The 13964-nt window shown below is 37.1% G+C and overlaps 1 long non-coding RNA gene across 1 annotated transcript in view; it reads left to right on the forward strand.

The window, feature by feature from the left end:
- The window catches only part of LOC138853026 (uncharacterized), a 95155-nt gene that overhangs the window by 53867 nt on the left and 27324 nt on the right, over window positions 1-13964 (forward strand). The window contains exon 4 of the long non-coding RNA XR_011392266.1: window positions 1-13964. This exon is cut by the window's right edge and continues 27324 nt beyond it. This is a non-coding gene — a long non-coding RNA (uncharacterized lncRNA).

The following is a 13964-nucleotide window of genomic DNA, read 5'->3' on the forward strand; positions in this document are numbered from 1 at the left end:
GTGATGGAAGAGAGAATTGCCCTTGAAATGCAGCTGGAACAGATGAAGCCTTTTTCAAGTTAGTCACCAAGCATACTGGTGTTTAAGTAGAGGTCGTCCATATTTAGTCAACTCTCCATGTGTTTGAAAGAATTTTGGATAGCATTTGCCATTTTTTGGTAACATTCTTGTTATCGTTCCACCGGTTTTATAATATTAACAGATTTAATTAAATATCTTTTGTTTATTTTTCCTGATAAACTCTTTCCTGCCCCTTCAGTTTTTCCCCATCAAATGTGTTAGATGATTTTTTAAACTTATGAGTTTAAAAAATTTTGTATTAATGATATCTATGGACAATGCTTTATACTCTACACATCAAGACATCAGTAATGCTGTGGTTGTACGTTCTTCAAGATTCCTTTTAACTCAAAAAGTTTATTATAAAATATGCAATTTATGTACATAGTGTAATATTTTTAGAGAGAACTAAATATTTCTTAAGGAACTAGCTCTCTTCTGTATTCTATTGTGTTCACACTGTTAATCATTGGAACATTTAGGTACCATGTCACTGTGGCTGATGGGTCATGTTGTGGATCTTAACTAGCATGTGGGTGTACAAAGATGACTATTGGGGAATGGTTGGTTATCTCTGAATCTTAACTAGCATGTGGGTGTACAAAGATGACTGTTGGGACAAAGGTAAGTAATATTTTTTTCACCATTCACAATGTTTTTATGGATAAAAATTGTGGTAGTGAATTTTATTGTCAATTTTCTTGAAGTTTAAAGGTTGTTGTAAGGCCAAGTTGCCTTGTCATATAAGTTGGCCGATTAGTCTTTATTTTTATTTTTTTTTTGTAATTATAAGATACAGTATCTATAAAATCATATTTTTTTTAAGCGCTGTTTCATGTTAATTACTGTATGTGAAAAGAAAGTGTTTTAAGAATTTAAGAGGAGATTGAAGTGATGGATGAATATATTATTTAATAGTCTAGAATACATCTCCATATAAAATTATTAATATGCTATAGTCTAGAGTATACATGCATAAGTGATTGATAATATCTTAGTACGCTCCCGAGTGGTGGTGTTATTATCTCCTACATAGCCCATTGTTACACTTGTTAAAGTTGTTCCAATCTTGATTTCATTCAGTGGATAACTAGGAAACTTGTTGACATAATAGCGATGCAGAAGATGGTCAAACCCCCATTGTAGTGTATTAGTACATTTCTCATTTGATGTTTTATCTGTTATCAGAATTAATGAATGAATGGCTGTGATAATTCTTTAAAAAAAAAAATGAAGATTTACTTCATTGTTTACACATTAGCAGCCAAATGTTATGAAGTGACAAATTACATTAATAACTGGAAAAAATGTTTGGGAATTTACATGTATACGTATTAATGGTTGTTTCTCCAAAATTACAATATCACTGTTCATGTTTCCAGACAATGTATTAGATCTCGCTAAACTTCACATATGAGACAAAAGGAGCATTTGCTTTGTATTACCAACATTATGTAAATGTTACCATACATCATACTGCCATTGCAAAAATTGTGCACTCAGCATTGTGATGTTTGCAAGAATGATCCTTTATCATCATTATCAGGCTGTAGTATTGCATTTTTTACTCTCTCAGATCAAAGGAAGAGTTTTATGATTTAACTATTAAAATTAAAAATCTGCCTTGAACCTGTGTTAGTTACTGCCATTAAAATAGGAGATTTCTGGTCTTGAAACCAGTGTAAACATGCATATATCTATTTACAGGTACATGTATACATAATCAGTATATATATATTAGAATATTTGATCTCAGTTAAAATATTTTATATAGATATGAAGTTCATTTATCAGTTACTCATTAAAATATCACAGTATTGTAGCTGTTATCCTGGGAAGATCACAGAAAGGTTGACTTAATGTTTACAAAATTAATGTTACAGCATATGGAATTGTATGGAACGATCATTTGAGATGTTCAACTATTTCATATAAGCACATTCTCAGAGTGTTGAATATCACATTACCTGAACTCTATATTGAATGGTGATCAGATGAGGGTATACTTGTAAAAGTGAAATTAATATGAAAACATTATATATGTCAAGGATCACTGACCATATCTTCAGAATTTTAAGATCTTCTATTTTGCAGCCAATTAGGTATTCCATGGGGCTGAAAATGGAATTGATATAAACAACTTTTTTGTGATAGACAATAACTTACCTCTTGTGTTTGTATTTTTTATATTTGCTGTGAAGAGTTAATGTTAGAATGTTGCTATATAAAACAGGACTGGGCATACGTCGAATTTCAGTTTGTAAACGTGCTTCCTGGATATTGCAGAGGCTTTATATATGTGAATTCAGATAATGTTGCTTGTCTTTTGAAAACTTTCGTACATGCTTTGCATTGTTTATTTTACGTTTGTTCATCAGACATACCCAAGAATGAAATGTTGGCAATTTACAAGATTGCTTTCCGAATTTAGTTGTGAAAAAAGCTTATGTACGTACTTTTAAAAGTTTGAGATCCGGTGAATATGTGCTGCTGTTCGAAATTTATATTACACTGCTAGAGAAGCTATTTTAGTGAATCTCCTTGCATCTTGTACATGAAGAAAATCAAAAATCCTAAAGGACCACAAAAGGAGGTGAGAAAATAACTCTGAACCTGCCTGTGGCATTAGTTTCAACTACCAAGTTCGTATATGCAATGTTACCTGAGTGATTATTAGTATAATTTTAACTAGTTAAGTGTTGTTGATAATGCCTGAAGACTGTTGCAGTTGTGAAACAGATTGCAAAGAAATTTTGATTCTGCAAAATGGAGAGACAATCTAGTAGCTCTGGTAATTGATCTATTTAAAACTAGGTTGGATATATTTCAGAAGATAAATTTCTGTCCAGAACTCAGAAGACAGCAATTTATTTCATCAGGAAGAAGTTTGTGGTTCTTGGAGATCTAGAGGTATAAATTTGGCATTATAAAAATAGTGGGAACACATGTGGAGCTGATAGTGCAAGTGAAGCACACTGCTGTTTGAGACAAACTTTTCAGATTGAAAATTATAGAAAAAATAATTTATTTAATTCTCATTTTTCCATATAACTAGTTAAGCCTTTCAGATTTTTGTTGATACTGTAGACATGTCATCTATATAGTCATCTATGTAAATTATATCACAAAGTTTGGTTGCCACTAGTGCAGTAACACAAACTTGTACTGGGTTTGTAATGGTGCAAGATTTTGATACGATGGTCAAGAGAGAAATGGTTTTGGAACCTGTCTTGATATTTTACCTATGCAGTGGGCCTTATCAGATCAGACTTGATAAAATCCACTGCTGGGCTCAGCATCACAAAAGATTCCAGGCACAGTAACTGCATTTGTGTCTACCACCGTGTCATTGGAAACAAAAGCTAGAGAGACTGGGAGAATTTCACTGGGGAGGAATAAAAGGACAAGGTTTAGCACTTAATTATATTAATAAAATAATTATGAAAGAAGATGACTGGGTACTTAAATTCAAGAATAATTATAGATTACAATAAAAGTAGGATGTGTGAATTGAGTTAGTGTTTATGCATTTTGAGAGTGATTGATTGTGGTGTTAAGCAAATGTTTTGATCCAAGTAAGAAAATAATTGATGTGGGAGACCTAAATACTAAAGTGGGAGAAACTATTGCAGAAGGCATAGTAGGTAAGTTTGGAGTGTCTAGGATAAATTTAACTAAGAAAGAAATTTGGAAATATTATTACACAAGTGTTCAACAGAAGAGTGTCGTACAGCACTAAAGTTTGGTATTAGGCAATTTGTGTTTTAAGAGAAAATGCAGGAGATGCAGCAATGGACATTTTCACGACAGTTGGGGTATGAGGAGACTCATCAGCGGGTTAAAGTGAAAGTTAATAAATAAGAGGAGATAGATAGGGTAATATATGAGTAACTATTGGGAGAAAGGTGGGCTAGAGAGTATAGATAATGAGGTGGTAGTGGTCAAAGATATATGGGATAGATTCGAGAATGCAATGTTAGTGTGTGCAGCACAAGTTTGGGGGTATGGAAGGCTGGGTGTGGTAGGGAAGAAGAGTGATTGTGGAGTGATAAGGTAAAGTGGGAGGTAAGGGAGAAAGTTAGCATATGAAAAGTGATTTTTGGAGGGCAGAGTATATGGAGAATAAGAGAGAGAGGCTCAAAGAGTGGTGAAGGAGTGCAAATGGAGTGCCAGCGTGAGAGGGGCTGAGGTTTTATAAAGAAATTTGCTGAGAATAAGAAAACAACTTTTGGAATGAGATTCTAAAGTTGAGGAACCATAGGAAACAAATGGATCTTTCAGTTAAAAATAAAGAAGTGTACTTGGGGAGATGGTAGGTATGCATGTATTTTTAACCAGAGGTTTGGTAAGTTAGAGGAGGATGAGGAATAGGTAAGGATGGAATGTGGAAAAGGGGGAGGTTGGAGAGTGAGGAGAGGGGCTGATAAAAAGTAAGTGGCCCAACCACTTTGGCACATATTAATAAAGGTGTGTATGTGTTGTTATTTCTGATATTCATATGAGGTATACCACACCACCCATCAGAGGCATACATGCAAGACAGTGAATTGGCAATAGGTACATTTTGCTATTGCTAAACCCCAGCAGGAGGCAAGTTGTTCAGGCTGGTCGCAAGAACCTTGCTGGAGCTGGCAGTTGGCTGATCTGGTCCTGAAGCAGTGTCCTGCCATAGGAGGTTTTCAGATGTTACTTTGTTAGATGTAAGGTATCCACAGTAAGGGTGGTTTTATCTGACTTGAACATAGATTGGCTCAGGTGGTATCCATTCTTCTATATCTTCAGGGAGATCATTCAGAATCTTTGGTCTTGGAAAGTCCTCCTTGTGAATGAAATGTTTGAGGGACATCCTGTGGGTCTTATGGGAAGATGATGTAGTCAGTGGTGTTAGTTGGTTGGAGAGGGTTTTCTCTGTCTGGTATATAGTTATCGTTTCTTTAGTTCGTCAAGCCTGATATTTGTTGCGTTGATCTGTTAGATGTACAGATCTTCCATTCTGATTCTGTCCCTCAGTCTGGTGCCTGTGATAAAGTGGAGTGCCTTGTTCTGGAGTCTGCAGCTATAGTATGTTGCTTTTCATTGTTAGTGATATGGATACACAAGGATATTCAAGTATAGGTCTTACCTTATACAGTGGACCCCCGGTTAACGATATTTTTTCACTCCAGAAGTATGTTCAGGTGCCAGTACTGACCGAATTTGTTCCCATACATACCAAACATACACGTACAAACGCACTTACATAAATACACTTACATAATTGGTCGCATTCGGAGGTGATCGTTATGCGGGGGTCCACTGTATAGGTGCTTCTTGATACGAGAGGGACCCCTGATTAAACCTGTATAGCTGACTGAAGAGTGTTTTTGTTAGGTTTACCTTTTTGGTGATGCGTGATGTGGAGTGGAGTAATCTGTCAATCTTGTAGCCCAGGATCTTACTTGGGTTTTTGATGGTGATGGGTGTACCTCCGACAAAGATACCTCCGTTTTTTTCAATTGTTGTGGCATAACATCCGATGGTGCTGACAAGGCCTTTGCCTGGATTGGTCATGATTCTCCATTTCTTCTCACAGTTGGCTGTTCTTTATAATTCTGTGTTTTTTTCTATCACCCTTTCATGCCTGTTCTTTCCAGATGCAGGGGTGGATGATACTATATGGATAACATCATCAGCAAATTAGGTAATGGCATTGTTGTATTCAGGTTAGGGGAGATCATTTACATAAGTGTTGGAGAATAGGGCTGAGGCATGAACTCTGTGGCGCTCTGGCTGTTGGTGTGAATGACTCGCTGCCGTCTTGCAGTTCTTGCAGTTGAAGGTGGGGATGATTCTTCTACTAGTTAGGAAACTATACGAGTCTGAGAAAGGTCCAGTTGTGATCTGAAAGGTCAGCAAATTTAAATGAGGCCATTGTGCCACAGGTTATCAAAAGCTTTGTGAACATCCCGAGTTGCAATTAGGGCGAGATTGCTCTGTTTACACAGGCTATCCACGGCATCAAAGATGATATTGATGGAGTGTTAGGTTCCTCAGTGGGTCCTAAAACCAAACCACTTTTCAGTAAAGAGGTAATTGAAAGCCACATAATTCAGCCTATTAGAGACTTTGCCAGTGACTTCAAGTAAGGAGATAGGACTGAAGCTCTCTGGCTTGTGCTTGTCTTTATTTGGTTTTGCATTGAATATCATCCTTGTTGTTTTAGGTGCCATGGGTGAGTGTCCAGAGTCCAGGATGGCATTGTAGATGTTTACCAGAGTCATTTTGCAGTTTTGGGGTAGGTATTTTATTTGCTTTTCTGTTATGGCTGAGGGGTCAGGAGCTTTATTTCTCATTCTGCCTATGACTTGGCACGTCAGAGTAATTGGTTTAGTAAGGGGCTGTTCATTTTCGAGTGTTGTGTCAGTAGTATTGGTTGGAAGTCTGCCTGGTTGTCATCTCTCCATTGGTTGAGACACTGATAATGGTTATTGTTGAATCTTCTACTGTCATTGTGCAAGAAAATTTTCTCCCACACTTCAATCGTCAAATTGGCTTGGTCTTCCTAGTCATCCAGGCTGATACACTTCTTCATTGTCTTTGCCAGCGAAGTAGTGTGTTAGGTACTGTGTAGGCATGGGCTTGACCCCCAAGAGTTGCTGAATCTTACTCCAGAACTGTTCAGGACAATGTTTGTATTGGTTTTCTGGAGAACAAGATATTTCACCAGGATGTTTTGAAAAGCATTCTTGTGCTAGAGATTTGGGCAGCAAAATCAGAGTATACTTCTAGTTGTCCCTTGCTAATACCCATTATGGATCACTGCTAGCAACATCTTGGAAATATGACACAATATTTAACAAAGTTGATATCAGATTTGCAAATGTAGATTTAAGATTCTTAGTATTCTTATTCTCCTCTTCATTCTGTGGAATTAGAAAAGAATTTCCAAAGCTTTCTTTTCAGTCACTGAAGTGTAACTATTGTATAACAATTTCTGATATGCTCTTACTCACAAAAATCTTTTAAGAATTTGCTAATGTGTGAGAAAAATTAAAAAATAAAACTATAATAGTTTTATCACTCTGAATGATCTAGAAGAAAGGCCGAGTGAATTCTGTTGGTTATAGCAAAAAGTGCATCAGTGAAGTGCAGGTTCTTTGCTTCGAACCAAATTAAAACTATCTGGAAACTCTAAGGTCAAGACACTGCAAAGCTTTGTTCTTTAATCACCTGAAAAAGAAAGCATTACAAAATCCTCAGAGTGAGCCAGAATTTTTAAGTAAAATTAGTGATCACTTTGCTTGAAAATCAATAAGAATTCCATTGAACTGTTTAAAATGGCATGTTAAATATTTTTTTACTACTTGTCACTTAACGGCACTAAAACGGAAAAATAATGTGAGGGACCTGGGAGTGGTAATGTCTGAGAATCTCATTTTCAAGGATCACAACAATGCCATGATCACAACTGCAAAGAAAATGATAGGATGGATAATGAGAATGTTCAGAAGAAGAGATGCCAAGCCAGTGATGATCCTTTTCAAATCACTTGTTCTCTCTAGGCTGGAATACTGCTGTACATTAACATCTTCATTCAAAGCAGGTGAAATTGCAGATATGGAGAGTGTACAGAGGACCTTTACTGCACACACAAGTTGTCAAACACCTCAACTACTGGGAACGTTTGGAAGCACTTGACTTGTACTCGTTGGAATGCAGGCGAGAGATGTATCGTAATCTACACACAGAAATCACTCCCTACGAAAATAAAAGACTGGGCAGGCAGTGCAAAATACCTGCAATGAAAAGTAGGGGCGCCATTGATATACGAAGAGAAAACACCATAAGTGTCCGGGGCCCAAGATTGTTCAGCAGTCTCCCACCATGCATAACAGGAATTACCAATAGGCCCCTGGTTGCCTTCAAAAGGAAGCTGGACAGATACTTAAGTTGGTGCCGGATCAGCCGGACTGTGGCTCATATGTTGGACTACATGCGGCCAGCAGTAACAGCCTGGTTGATCAGGCTCTGATCCACTAGGAGGCCTGGTCATAAACCTGGCTGCTGGGGCATTAATCCCCGGAATACCCTCCAGGTAGACCTATTTTATTTGGTAAACGAATCATTCAAAACATTAATTTTCATCCTTCATCTATATCAAAAAGGTTAAAAGTGTCATTTACTCATTATGTTATCTTTCAAGATCTTCATGACCCTTTGACCTGTAGAATAATCAGATGTTAGTAAAGGTAACACTTTTAATTGTCATCTTCATTACAGCCTTTTAACCCTTAAACTGTCCAAATGTAGATCTACGTTTTTTCAACATTTGAAAGTATGTAAAAAAAAAAATATAGAGCTTTTTGTTCTTTTTTTACATTAGAAAACGTGTAAAAAAAACTTTGATCTAGGTTTTTTTGTTATATTTGAAAATATGTAAAAAAAATGTAGATGTACTTTTGGAGCATTACACATGTGAATGTAGATCTGTTTGGACAGTTTAAGGGTTAATCTCTGCCCACTGACTTGACTTCATGTTCTCAATCTGCCTGCCTGCCTTTTCAGTTCACTTTTTTCATCCATTTCATTTTTTCTTGGGAGGTACTAATTATTCAAATGTTTCTTTTTCCCTGTACCAAAGTATCGTATCTCTTCTATAGATGTATTCTTCCCCTTTCTCAAGCATCTTCAGTTATGCTTGCATGCTACTTTTATGGACACTTGTCAGTAGCTCTAAATCTTTTTGTGATGTAGAATACACAGCAGTTTATCCAGGTACATAGTGTAATACAAGGACACTTGCCAAATATGGCTAGTATGCTTTTTCTTTTTTCTTTTTTTCTTTTTTTCTTTCTTTTTCTTTTTCTTTCTTTCTTTTTCTTTCTTTCTTTTTCTTTCTTTTTCTTTCTTTTTCTTTCTTTTTCTTTCTTTTTCTTTCTTTTTCTTTCTCTCTATATTTCCTTCTTTCTTCCCCCTCCCCAACAAACCAGCTGTATCCCACCAAGACAGGGTGACCCAAAAAGAAAAATGAAAGCTTTTCTTTTTAAATTTAGTAATTTATACAGGAGAAGGGATTACTAGCTCCTAGCTCCCAGCATTTTAGTCTCCTCTTACAACACGCATGGCTTACGGAGGAAGAATTCTGTTCCACTTCCCTATGGAGAGGCTAGTATGCTTATGGTAGTTATATGCACTTCTTGCAGCTATCATAAACATTCCGTCTCTTCCCACTTCTCAGAGTGCATTACAAGCTTGTTGGAGTTGATTCATCTCATTCCATTGTCCTTGGCATTCAAAGCTGCGTGTGTTACCACCTTCCCTCTATGTCCATCCTGCATCTTACTTTTCTCTCCCTCCTTGGGTAGTTCCGATGATTCATGTTTACATCTCCCCGTTTCCATGTGTGAAATCTGACCTGCCAGCTAAAGCCTCTGGCTTGCTCTTTCTCAATCACTTTCACTCTCATTCTCACGGTATTGCAGTGTACACCAATGGTTCTAAATTCCCTGCTGGTATTGGGTATGCAGCAATTTTTCTTCGCAAAGTCATCAGAGGCCATTTGCTAGACTGTCAGCATTTTCACAGCCGAGTTGTATGTAATTCTCATGGCCATCACACACATTGCATTCACATTCACTTTATCTTTCAGATTCCTACAGGCTATCCAGAGTTTTGTCTCTCCTCATTCCATTGTCCTTCACATACAACTTTGTGTTTACTAATAATGCTGCATAACCAAAGAGGTTCTTTACTGGGGTCCCTGGACATGTCAGTGTTAGGGATAACGAACAGGCAGATTCAGCAGCTTGGTCAGCTGTTTATGAGAGCTGTTCATGACTGATCTCTTGACAGCTCCACCACCTTTGGCAACAGTGGTGGTCTGTGATGAACCACAATAAATTTTATTGTCAAATCATGTTTGGGTTTCTGGCCATCTTCCCACCGCTGTCGTATTTGAGAGACTTCAATCTCCCGCCTACATAGCCACACACTCCTCACCTAAAGATACCTCATGAAAAACACCTGGTACCTCTCTATTAGTCTGTCTGGTTTCATTGTCAGCTCACCATATCTATAAGTGGGCATGCAGTGCACTTGCAACATCTCCACCGCCCCAACGCATTCACTGACCTTGCTGAAAGTCTTTTGACATAGACTCTCAGCTTTAACCCCTTGACTGTCGAAATCCCAAATCCTGAGGCGTTTCCTGGTGTTGAAAAATTCTAGAAAAAAAAAAATCTTATGAAATGATAGAGAATATTTTCCTGATGGTAATGACACCAAAAGAATGAAATTTGATGAAAAACTTGTGGAATTACGCTCTCGAGAAGTTAGCGACCTCGGCGATATTTACGAATCGGCGATTTCGCCCACTTTGAGCCCTATTTTCAGCTAATTCCATTGTTCCAGTCAACCAAACTCAAAGCTATTTCTTTAGAACTCCATTTGTTCTATCGACTGAGTACAAGAAACTGCCCATGTACCGATTTCAACTACCCAATAATGTGGTCAGGAATTTGCAATTTGGCCTATTTCACGCAAATTAAAAAATTTGCCAATTTCAAAATAAGGTCCAGAATGAACAATGCCAACATTCCTGGCTCTAAAATAACATTTTCTTTGTTCATCATTCATGTCTCCAGGTCTCTCTGATATTACTCTTGCTTTCTATTTTGAATTTTTATTCAAATAAAAAATAGAAGATTTTCCCTTTATCACATCCCTCCCTGCAGTGCTGTATGATCCTTTGGAGTTTACCATTCAGATTATATTATTGTAACCTCAGGAAGCATAAATTGTTATATTCGTAGGGGGTGTGTAGGGGTCATACATCACTTGAAGGATTGGGAGGCAGTCTGGTTAGATTCAGGAAAAGGGAGGGTAGGTTCATTTCCTAAGATGATAAAGTTTCACTGGCACAAAGGCCTGGTTCACCCAAGGGTGAAGCATGTATGAAGAAATCATCTAGGTCCCTGGTTATTTAGGTGTTGAGGGCAATGATCTTTCACACTGTTTTGCACATTTCACAGTTTGGGAGCTATCACACACTTGCAGGAATCTGCCTTCTTTGAACTATTTTCTAGTTTTGTCTAAACAGTCGTGATAGGTGAGTGTCATTGATTTGGGTTAGAGAACACGCCGCTGTTATTGATCCAATTATACTTTTCTTGGGCAACTTTTCACTGCTGTCGAGTTTGGGTAATGGTTCTCAAGTGACTGTATATTGCCCACACAAAACTCTCACAAGCTATCATGTGGAGAGGTGACCAACAAATCTTACTGATGGTTCAGCACCTTTGGATTGTACCATTTATTAAAGAGCATGTGCAATTTATTTCTGGTCTGTCTGCTCATTCATGCCTGCTTGCCTCCATGCCTGCTGTCTGTACAGAAAGATCTACCTTCAGTGCTGACATTTAACTTTTTGGCTGAAACTCACTTGTTAGCTCAAGTTCATCCTTCATACTAATACCCTTTGCCAGTAGCTCCCCTCAGCCTTGCAGCACCTCATGACCCGTATGGTTTTGGCACATAGTTTCTTGGTTAATTTTCTTCCATGTATCATGAGCTTCCTATCTTATCAAAGATGTAGGGACTAATAAAAGTATAATATTTATTACTGTAAATATACTTTTAAGTTGAGATTGAAAGTGTAAGGTTATATCTGGGTAAGGGCAACACTAGTGTGAAGATAGTTCAAGAACATGTATTTTAAAGAAAATGAAAACTAATGGTTTGGTAAACAAAAATGTTTTCTTAACTTTTCTGAAGGAATTCTCTGTGTAGACATTTTTAGTGTTAGACCTTCTGCTTTAAAGTGAAGCCTTGATGTCAGAGAATTGGAACTACCCTCCTCCCTTTCCTTGGATCAAATCTTGATTGCCTCTGATTTCCCAGGCACTGTAAGACCCCTATAATACATTTAGTGCTTCTCCTTTGAATGTAGTAATAATTCATTCTTAGAGTATAAATTCAGGTTATCTTTTATTTCTATATTAACAAGTATTTACTGCTTCTAACTAAGTTAAAAGCAAATATTAGAGGTTTTCTAGGCCTAGGAAGGGTTGGAGGGAAGAGGGTAAAGGAGGCTTTCTGTGTAAGGGGCTTGGACTTCCAGCAGGCATGCGTGAGCATAGTTGATAGGAGTGAATGGAGACAAATGGTTTTTAATACTTGAATTGCTGTTGGAGTGTGAGCAAAGTAACATTTATGAAGGGGTTCAGGGAAACCGGCAGGCCGGACTTGAGTCCTGGAGATGGGAAGTACAGTGCCTGCACTCTGAAGGTGGGGTGTTAATGTTGCAGTTTTATAACTGTAGTGTAAAGCACCCCTCTGGAAAAACAGTGATGGAGTGAATTATGATGAAAATTTTTCTTTTTTGGGCCAACCTGCCTTGGTGGGAATCGACTGATGTGTTAAAAAAAATTAAAGGTTTTGTAACATAATAAAGGAGTAAGACCTTAAAACTGTGATCAGTGTAATTAAACTGTAATTAAATGAATGAAGATTTTAAAAGCAAAAGACTTTATTATCAAAGGCAAATGAATTGTCACTCCTTTTTTTTCTCTGCCAAGTTTGTCATTACTGCATAGAAAAACAATATAGAATGTTAAAGGTTCAATTTTTTTTTTTTTTTTTTTTTTTTTTTTTTGTGTGTGTGTGTGTGTGTGTGTGTGTGTGTGTGTGTGTGTGTGTGTGTGTGTGTTGATCATGTGTATTTTTTAAAAGTGGCAATAAAGAAGTCAAAAGAGGTTTGAACAGAAATGTTTAATAATCGTCTAGGGAACTAGTAGTAGTTGTATTTAAGATGAGGAGACAGCTTAGTAATTTCTTCATGAATTATAATAAGGAAATGAATGTTGCAATTTGAAACTGAAACATATTTTTTGCATTTTTTTGTACTTGAAAACTAAGAATGTGTAAGAAACGAGGAAGATAGACAGGTTGGTGGAGATATAACACAATGGGTTATGTCTGCACTGATTTTGCCAAGGGCATACTACAGGGTTGCACGAGAAAAAGTGGTGATGAAAGGATGATAGTAATAGGATGAACGTGATATGCTTGGTGGCAGCTGAGCTTGGTAAGCACAGTATAGTGCAAAGGTTGTTGCTCTCTTAGGTGCTAGTGCAGTTATGACAAAAAAAGGATAAAGGTTATAAACAGAACACACATAATAAATCTGTAAAAGTACGTTGTTTGTACTTGAAACGTCTGATTATGTCAGTTGTGGTAGATACCCTGTATACTCTATTTAACGGAAAACTCAGCCCTGGACCATTATAAAATATTGCTTGTAAACATCAGTGTTTAAAAGTTGTTTATATTCTTATCAATAAAGCTAAAAGTATTCTATTTTTTTAATTAGACAATATCAAAATATGAAGAGAACAAATAGCCATTAAATGTCTTGCTCGAGAATATATCATGTGAGTAATGCAAAGAATAACCAGTGAAGACAAGGTAGTGTAAAAGGTGTACAGTGGAACCTCCACTCACGAGTTTAATCTGTTCCGTGACCTTGCTCGTATCTGGATTTGCTCGTTTGCAGAGTCAGTTTTCCTCATTTAAATTAATTAAAATGCAATTAATCCATTCCAGTGGAATTCTGTACTTCATTAATTTCCCTGATATCAACTCTACAGCTTACTTATCTATCACAATTCATCTAATATGACATATTAAACAATATAGTATAGGGTGATGAATGTTACAGCGAGGAGAAGGCTGGAGGCAGTGGAGATGTCATGTCTGAGGGCAATGTGTGGTGTGAATATAATGCAGAGAATTCGTAGTTTGGAAGTTAGGAAGAGGTGCGGGATTGCCAAAACTGTTGTCCAGAGGGCTGAGGAAGGGTTGAGGTGGTTCGGACATGTAGAGAGAATGGAGCGAAACAGAATGACTTCAAGAGTGTATCAGTCTGT

Source organism: Cherax quadricarinatus, chromosome 2, assembly GCF_038502225.1.
Source record: "Cherax quadricarinatus isolate ZL_2023a chromosome 2, ASM3850222v1, whole genome shotgun sequence".
Classification (NCBI taxonomy): Eukaryota; Metazoa; Arthropoda; class Malacostraca; order Decapoda; family Parastacidae; genus Cherax; species Cherax quadricarinatus.